Consider the following 9,384-nt stretch of genomic DNA (forward strand, 5'->3'; position numbering starts at 1 on the left):
TTGTGGACCTTAAAGAACAACAATAACAACAACAACAACAACAACAACAACAATAATAATAATAATAATTATACATTGAGCAAATCAATAAAATTACCAAACATTTTTTTTTGCGTGAAATACTGATATATATATAACATCTAAAATTGCAAAACGGTTCTTCACGTTAATATTAATATATCGATTCCCCGGATATCAATATTGCATATCTGCGTCAAGTATCTGACTGAGTGGGATGGATCCTGGGACGAGCCACGCTAAGAGGATATCCCTTCCTCTTGAAAGATGAGCCTCTTGTTGGAAGAGGGATTGCAATGGCTTTCCTCTTTCGGCAACAAGGTCACATCAGTGCTATAGTAGATTCACATCAACCGTGCATTTGATGTCTACGCCAGTCCCTTATGACGCTCCTGATTGACTGTTGATAAGCCAATCACAGGGCTGGAAGCTCTCAGTCTCTCTCGAGAGTTCACCTGGGTAGGATCTATGTTCCACCTCTCCTGAGGGTTACGTCTTCAAAGTATCCTCAGCCAAAATTATCGCAGAGGTATTAACCTAATTAACCTAACCTAGCCTAGGGGCATGGCAAACAAACTAACCCTACCTAACCCAACCTAGGGCCATGGCAAAACAAAGTAACCCAAACTTAACCTAACCTAGGCCCATGGGAAAACAAACTGACCCAACCTAACCTAACCTAGGGGCATGGCAAAACAAGCTAACCCAACCTGACTTCGTTAAAGTTATGGAGCGGAAACGTTCATTGTCTTTTCTGGCGATGTGCTCTTAACCCTTTGATGACTCCAGACCCCCAATGAGTCATATTTGTTGACAATATATGACTTAATATACTTAGTTTATTACACACTCTAGGTATGAATAGCTAGGAATAGAACATACAAGAAAAATCAAAAGTTTTATATATTTATTTATTTACAAAATGTACCATGTATACATTGACACATTAAAATCAAATTTAGACAAATAACCAAAAGGTCAAGTTCCATACCCCCAACGTGTGGTTCTCATACTGCCAAGGGGTACCGATATCCCCTGTTAAGAACCCTTGCATTAATGGGTATGAAGAAGGAAAGGTAGTTTTCTGAATAAAAAAAACATTTTACCAAATCCCCAAGGGAACGGAAAAGTAATCACATTTAGAAAAGGGTTCATTGCTAAAAATATTCATAAAATATTCTATGGCTTTTGTTGCTCCATAGCTGTCAATACCTATGAGATGGTAATGTCTTGGTAAGAGTTTTTACTCAAGGATTCTAGAGAGGCCATCTCTTCAGAGACTGGTATTAGTTATCAGAAGATTTTACAATGATTATTTCAAAAACAAGTTTTCCAATTTCGCTTACTCGGGAGCAAGCTTACAATCTAATTTGTTGTTGGTGTTGTTGTTGTTTTTGTTGCTGTAGTTGTTCTTGTTTGGGAGGGGTAGGAAAGCCCTATGGCGAACCCCAAAAAGGCCTGAAAAAGGTGCTTCGAGTTGAGTTAAAGATACAGGAATTTTAGGATAGGATAGTTATGATTTATTTATTAGAATGGAAATGTAAAAAATAGATAATGTGCATGTTACACAGTATAGGACAGTTATTTCGAATAAAATATATAGTCTTTATTTTTATTTTCGTTTGTGAAACAAGCGGTATTTCATCGCAGATTTTAGAATGCGCTTCTATTAAGCTGAAGGTCGAATCGCGCCTTTTTGATTAACAATAACTGTACAAGAGAATTTTTAATCATCTTTATTAAGCAGCAGAGCATTAGAAGAGAAAGTAAATTCAGTAGTCAATAGCACAGCTTTCCAAAAGCTCATCTCACTATTAAGGCTCCATCTTCCCTCACAACAACAACATAAATTTCAATCATTTTGAACGAGTTTAATCTTCTCAGTGCCGCTGGAGGGTCAGTTTCTAATTCTCCCGACTGGAAGAGGAGGTGTTTTCAAGTGTGCTCGGAGAGAATTAATCTGTTTAGGAGCAGATGTCCTCAGAGGGCGAGTGGGAGTTGCCACTTGACTCCCCCCAACCCACACCCCCAGATCACTGGTACTATGTACGTCACCCAAGGGTGATGTACATAGTACGTTTCTATCATTCCAAAGGTCAAATGTTGAATGTTAGGAAATTCTCTCTCTCTCTCTCTCTCTCTCTCTCTCTCTCTCTCTCTCTCTCTCTCGTGTATTTTGTATATTGGAGGAAAAGTATTACACCATTACCATTATCCATTATTATATATATATATATATATATATATATATATATATATATATATATATATATATATATATATATATATATATATATATATATATATAATACTCACGTTTATATGCTCGTGTGCGCGCTCGTGTTCTGCATTGGGTATTAAAATATTTGATAAAAAAATATCTATATATACACTGCATCCGTATATACAACCTTTTATTTTCTAACGGGCCTTGTCGTCAACTTGGTTATTGACTTGTCACATTTCCAAATCCTCTGACGCTGAACTCCTCCTTGACCTGGTTCTCCAAAGCGAGCCTGAAGAAAGTTAAGGGTCCAGGAAGCAATTCTCGCGATGGAAAAGTTCTCCAAAATTTGATAAGAATGTTAAAAATGGTTTAACTTTTTTTTCTTAAAAGAGAGCTTGCCCGAAAGTGATTTCGTCATTATTATTATTATTTTAATGTATCATTTTGATCCTTACTATGGCAAGTGTTTTTACCAACTACTACTACCACTACTACTACTACTATTACTACTACTACTACTACTAATAATAATAATCATTATTATTTTTTTTTTTCTTTTTTTTTCTTTTGCTCTATCACAGTCCTCTAATTCGACTGGGTGGTATTTATAGTGTGGGGTTCCGGGTTGCATCCTGCCTCCATAGTAGTCCATCACTTTACTTACTATGTGCGCCGTTTTCTAGATCACACTCTTCTGCATGAGTCCTTGAGCTACTTCAGCCTCTAGTTTTTTCCAGATTCCTTTCAGGATCTTGGGATTGTGCCTAGTGTTCCTATGATTATGGTACAATTTCCACTCTGGCATATCCCATATCCTTCTTATATCTATTTTCAGGGTTGATACTTATCCATTTTTTTCCCTTTCTTTCTCTTCAGCTCTGGTGTCCCATGGTATTGCGACATCAATGAGTGATACTTTCTTCTTGATTTTGTCAAATCAATGTCACGTCTGGTCTATTTGCACGTATCACCCTATCTGTTCTGATACCATAGTCCCAGAGGATCTTTGCCTGATCATTTTCTATCACTCCCTCAGGTTGGTGCTCGTACCACTTATTACTGCAAGGTAGATGGTGTTTCTTGCACAGGCTCAGTGGAGGGCTTTTGCTACTGAATCTGCCTCTTTTTGTACTGGTTCTGTGCAAGTGCCCGGCATTCGCTTGCTATGTGGTTTTATGGTTTCATTTTTCGTATTGCACTTCCTACATATGGGAGAGATGTTATTTCCGTCTATTTTTCTTTGGACATATCTGGTTCTTAGGGCCTGATTTTGTGCCGCTGTTATCATTCCTTCAGTTTCCTTCTTTAGCTCTCCCCTCTGTAGCCATTGCCACGTGTCATCACTGGCTAGTTCTTTAGTCTGTCTCATGTATTTTCCGTGCATTGGTTTGTTGTGCCATTCCTCTGTTCTGTTTGTCATTCTCCTGTCTCGTATATTTATGGGTCTTTGTCTACTTTTATTAGTTCTTCTTCCATGCTCTTTAGCCGCTCGTCTTCTCTGGTTTTCAGATATTGCCCCAGTGCTCTGTTTTTTGATGTTGTCGCAGTCCTCTATACTTAGTAGTCCTCTCCCTCCTTCCTTTTGTGTATGTATAGTCTGTCTGTATTTGCTCTTGGTCTAGTGCTTTGTTTATTGTCATATGTTTGCCTGTTTTCTGATCTATGCTGCGGAGTTCTGCCTTTGTCCATTCCACTATTCCTGCGCTGTATCTGATTACTGGCACTGCCCATATGTGTATGGCTTTTATCATATTTCCGGCGTTGAGTTTTGACTTGAGTATCGCCTTGAGTCTCTGCATATATTCTTTCCTGATCGTGTCCTTCATCTCTTGGTGTTTTATATCCCCTCCTTCCATTATTCCCAGGTATTTGTATCCAGTCTCATCTATGCGTTTGATGTTGCTCCCATCTAGAGCTTTTCTCTTCAGTTCTGGTTACTTTGCCTTTTTGTATGTTGACTAAGGCGCATTTTTCTATTCCAAACTCCATCCTGATGTCCCCAGATACAATCCTTACAGTCCTGGATTAGGGTATCTATTTCCTTGGTGCTCTTACCATACAGCTTGATGTCGTCCATGAACAATAGATGGTTGATTCTGTTGCCTCTTTTCTTGAGTTGGCATCCATCTTCTGCAGTACTTTTGTCATGGGAATCATGGCTACTACGAAGAGTAGTGTGGACAGTGAGTCGCCTTGGAAGATCCCTCTCCTGATATTAACCTCTGCTAGTCTTACTCCAGAGCTTGTAAGTATTGTATTCCAGTTGCGCATTGTATTTTTGAGGAAGCTGATGGTGTTTTCCATCTACCCCATATATTTTTAGGCATTCTATTAGCCATGTGTGTGGTATCATGTCGAAGGCTTTCTTATAGTCTATCCATGCCTTGCTTAGGTTGGTTTTCCTTCTCCTACTGTTCTTCATTACCATTTTGTCTATCAGGAGCTGGTCTTTTGTGCCCCTACACTTCCTTCTGCAGCCTTTCTGTTGGTGGGGGATGGTGTTTGTCTCCTCTAGGCAGTTGTATAGCCTTTCACTGATGATAGCTGTTAGTAACTTCCACATTATTATAGGCAGGATAGGCCGTAGTTACATGGCTATATTTCCCTTACTCATGGACTTCATTGGGACCTGGAGCTTCCAGTTGGGCATTTTTCTTTAGTTGGTGTCTGACTGTGTATGTCGTGATCTCTGAATCTTCGTTTTATTCTCCCTGTTTCTTCTTCCATGACTTCCTGGAGCCATGTTGCATGATTGTTGTGTGATACCGCATTGCTCCAGATGTTTTTTTCCCAGAGTCTCTTACTTGGTTCGGCTTCAGGAATTTCTTGGTTGTTGTCTTCCCCTCTTATTATTATTATATTATTATTATTATTATTATTATTATTATATTATTATTATTATTATTATTATATTTAGTGATATTGATTTAACATACTAGACGAATAGAAAGGCATAGTTTTTTATTTATTATAAGATAAAATTTTGTTATTATACTGGATTCATTTTAATGTAGTTGCTGTTATTGGAGAAGTGTCGCTATTATTATTATTATTATTATTATATTATTTTGATTGTAGTAGTATTAGCCAAGTCAATACTATTATTCATTATTATTAATATTATTATTATTACTATTATTATTATTATAGCTGCTGTTAAGGTAGTTGTTTTTTTTTACTATTATTTTCATTATTATTATTCAATTGTATAGTAGTGAGTCAAAGTAATCTGTTATTATTATCATTATTATTAGAGTAGTTGTTATTGTAGTAGTTTTATTATTATTATTGATTGTAGTAGTATTAGGCATAGTAATTACTTATTATTATTATTATTATTATTATTATTATTATTATTATTATTATTATTATTATTTCATTTCATTAGTTTTACCATTATCTTTATTGATTGTAGTAGTATTAGCCAAAATCATTACTGATTTCATGTTATTTCCTTCATTTCCTAAAATTTATTTTTTTAAAACAAATGGCTATATCTTTAGCTATGAATATCATTTGAAATATTTATAATTTTTTTTTATCAATGTTATTCAATTTAATTCCCGTAAATTACTGCTCGGAAACTGTGGTGAGTCGTTTCTTTCTAGCCGTGAGTGCGATATGCAACATTCATATCAGTATGATATTTGCATATTTGAAAAATTACATCACAATTTTTTTTTTTTTTTTTTAGTGAAGTGACGTCTGCCCTTGGAGACCAGCAAGGAAGGGCTTTCGACTCATGAGAATGAAGTGTCGTTAAAGGTATAGTGAAATTTGTGGTTCATTTTTAAGATTAGTTTTCTCAATAGTGCGCTTGCCACATGTGCTACAAGATTAGGAAGTAGAATATATATACTTATTCAATGCGACGGAAATAGCAGACGCCCTCTCATTCATTTTAGGACACAAATATCGTAGCAAAACACTCCTGACTCGCTTTCAAGGAGACCCTCTCGTCTGGAGATGCTGGAAAACAAAAAGGGTCGGGCTCTCTTTCATATGAAGAAGACATGAAGGCAAACAACTCGATTCATCAAGGAGAAACGGTCTTTGAAGTCCACGATTCTTCGTCGCCTTCTGGGGCGGTGTTTTGCATTGGCGAGAATCTCTGTTAAAAGAATGCAAGCGACTGGAAGAATGTATGAGGGTTGTGTATGTGTGTGTGTGTGTGTTTTGTCAATGCTAATTGGAAAAGTAAAAAGTATTGTTAGTTTTGGTAGCATTAAAACAAGTTATGCGATTACATTAGTATACTCGTATATTTGTGTTTGTGCCTGACCTAACCTAGCCTACCTCGACCTAATCAAGCATATACGTATCTTCTCAAGAAAAAAATTGACGTATTGAACGGAAACACGCGTAGTGACAAACCTTTACGCAATGGTTGACCCATTTCTTGTGATAACAAGGTTTTAAGAATCGGTGGAAGCTCGCAGAAATGCCAAAGCTGGAGTTGATGAGTCTTCTTGAGATCATTGTTTGTTTACCCTTTGAGTAAATGTAGGGATGGGGTAGCTTGGAGGGTGTTTCAATGTTTTTTATTTATTTATTTAGTTTAATTTTTTGTGGGGCCCTCAAATTTTTTTATGGGGCTTCAATGTTTTTTTTTTTTTTTTGGGGGGGGGGGGGGAAGCTTCAATTTTTGTGTGTGTGGGGTGGGGGCTTCAATATTTTTAGTTGGGGCGGCCACTTTATATCTTTGGAGATATAAAGGATTTGTTTCGTTATTTTCGACAGATTTGGGGAAGGGAAGAGGTAGGTGTTGCAAGTAGGTAATGGTATTGTGTATTTATTCCTGTGTATACATATTGACATGAAAGTGACTTTAGTTTGAACTTGAATTTTTCTCTAGTATAAAGAATAATAAGAGGAAATAGAGAAAGCAACTATTGCACAAATTACAATGTTTTTTTTTTGATTTTTTTTTTACCATAATTTCGGAATATTAACTGCACTGGTGATTTTATTCATATAACGCAACAGTTTTACTTACACCTGTATTGGATTATTCACTTTATTGAATTATTTTTTTCTTTAGTAAAGGGGAAGGAGGAGGAAAAATTTCTATATCTCTATGCTGCACTTCATTTCGTCTCATTTCCACCCTGAAAGCATAGCTAATATCCTCCTCTCTCCAAGTGGTCGACTGGCTTCATTCTATCCGATCTAACCTGATCAAAATGGGAAATATTTTTAAATGTAACAATTAAAATTTCACGTCGGAGTTAAGTATGACTGGCTGCAAAAACGTTTTAGTTAAAACCCTGCTCTCTTTCGTTTAGTTTTAGGACTTAATTAATCTCGTCTATTCTCCTTAAGCCAATAATTAGTAAACAAGGCGTGACTCGACCTCCAGCTTACTTGGTGCGTATGCTAAAATCAACAGTCAAATAGCGCGTTGTTTCACCAACGAAAATTGAAATAAATACGCAATATTTCATCAGAAATAATTTATCTGTACTATTTAAAGAAAGCGCATTATTTATTTTCTACATTTTTATTTTAATAAATATACCATAAATATCCTATCCTAAAATTTCTGTATGTTTAACTCGACACGAAACATCTTTTTCAGACCTTTTTTAGTTTTTGTTTTTCAGTTGACCTTTCCTGCCCCTCTCCAACAAGAACAACAACAGCAAGAACAATAACAAGAACAACAACACAACAGCAACATTGAAAAAATAGTTTGTAGGCTTACTCTCGGAGTAAGCGAAAATTCATGTTGCAGTTTATGTATGATGGGCTCCAAAACTTTTAGTTAAAACCCTGCTCTCTCTCTCATTTAGCTTTTGGACTAAGTCTGTTCTGTCCTCCTTCTTAAGCCAAGAAAAAGTAAAATAATAATAAAAAAAAAAAAAATGGCAGCAGATGACCAAAAATAGGTCCCAGGGCTTGGGCTTATCCCTAAATTTCATAATCTATCCATCCATCAAAAAAATGAAAATAACTAAATAAAATAAAATAAAAAAACGACGCTGAATGACCAAAAATATGTATCAGTGCTTGGGCTTGTCCCTAAATTTTATAATACATCCATAATAAAAAAAGAAAAAAAAACGGCGCAGAGAATGACCAACATAGGTCCAGTGTTTGGGGCTTGGCCCTAAATTTTCATAATCCATCCACCCCCCCCCCCCCACCAAAAAAAAGTCTATCCAAAAAAAAAAAAAAAAAAAAAAAAAAAAAAACACACAACACAATAGACTAACAAAGAGAGAGTGTTAAATAATCTGCGTAGAGAAGCGTTGTGGGGAGGGGTGAAGCGCCGTTGCCTCTGCAGCAGACTCCAGAAATCTCCCGAAATGGAATTATGACTTCGAATAAACTATGGAAAGAAATGAGCCCACAAAAATCTCTCTCGCCTCGGCATAATGAAACGTGACGCGGGGGAGGTTTTTCTCCGTTTTTTTTTTTTTCTTTCGGGGGAATATGGGTATTATTTGAAAAAAAAACACCTTTGGCAATTTCAGTGTGTCATCGCTGCGACAAAAGTAATGTTTGCAGTTTTTTTTTTCTTTTTTTTTTTAATAAGACCGGTGGTTTCGTTGCAACGTTTTTCTGACGGAGGTAGAGTATATAAAATTATTATTATATTATTTTTTTCTCGAATCACTTTATTTCTTTTATATAAAATCTTCGGAAACATTTTCTTAGCATGGGAAGTATAATATTCATAAGGGTTTTCTCCTTTCCAAGCAAATATACGCTCACTCTCTCTCTCTCTCTCTCTCTCTCTCTCTCTCTCTCTCTCTCTCTCTCTCTCGTAGTAGCCATCTTGCTTGGTGAGACGTACCCGCTGTGAAGTCACAATAATCAACAGATATCACAAGTTTAACATACGACTAGAATTTGAGAAATATCTAGAAGTGTTCGTGAACTATCGGTGATAAGATTAGTGTGAAAATAGTAGGATAAAGCGTCTTCTAAGTTAGTTTATCAAGTGTAATACTATAAATCAGAACAAGATGGCAGTAAGTTCCAACTGCGGGAAAAGGTGGCGTAATTTGGCGTGTTTAGCAGATTCACAATACGATGAGGTAGCAGGAAGGGAACTGGCATTTCTCATCTATGAAATCAGCAAACAGTCCTAACCAAAAAGATACAAAAGCATTCATAGATATTAGAAGGATATA

The sequence above is a fragment of the Macrobrachium nipponense genome, chromosome 19 (assembly GCF_015104395.2).
Source record: "Macrobrachium nipponense isolate FS-2020 chromosome 19, ASM1510439v2, whole genome shotgun sequence".
In the NCBI taxonomy this organism is placed as follows: domain Eukaryota; kingdom Metazoa; phylum Arthropoda; class Malacostraca; order Decapoda; family Palaemonidae; genus Macrobrachium; species Macrobrachium nipponense.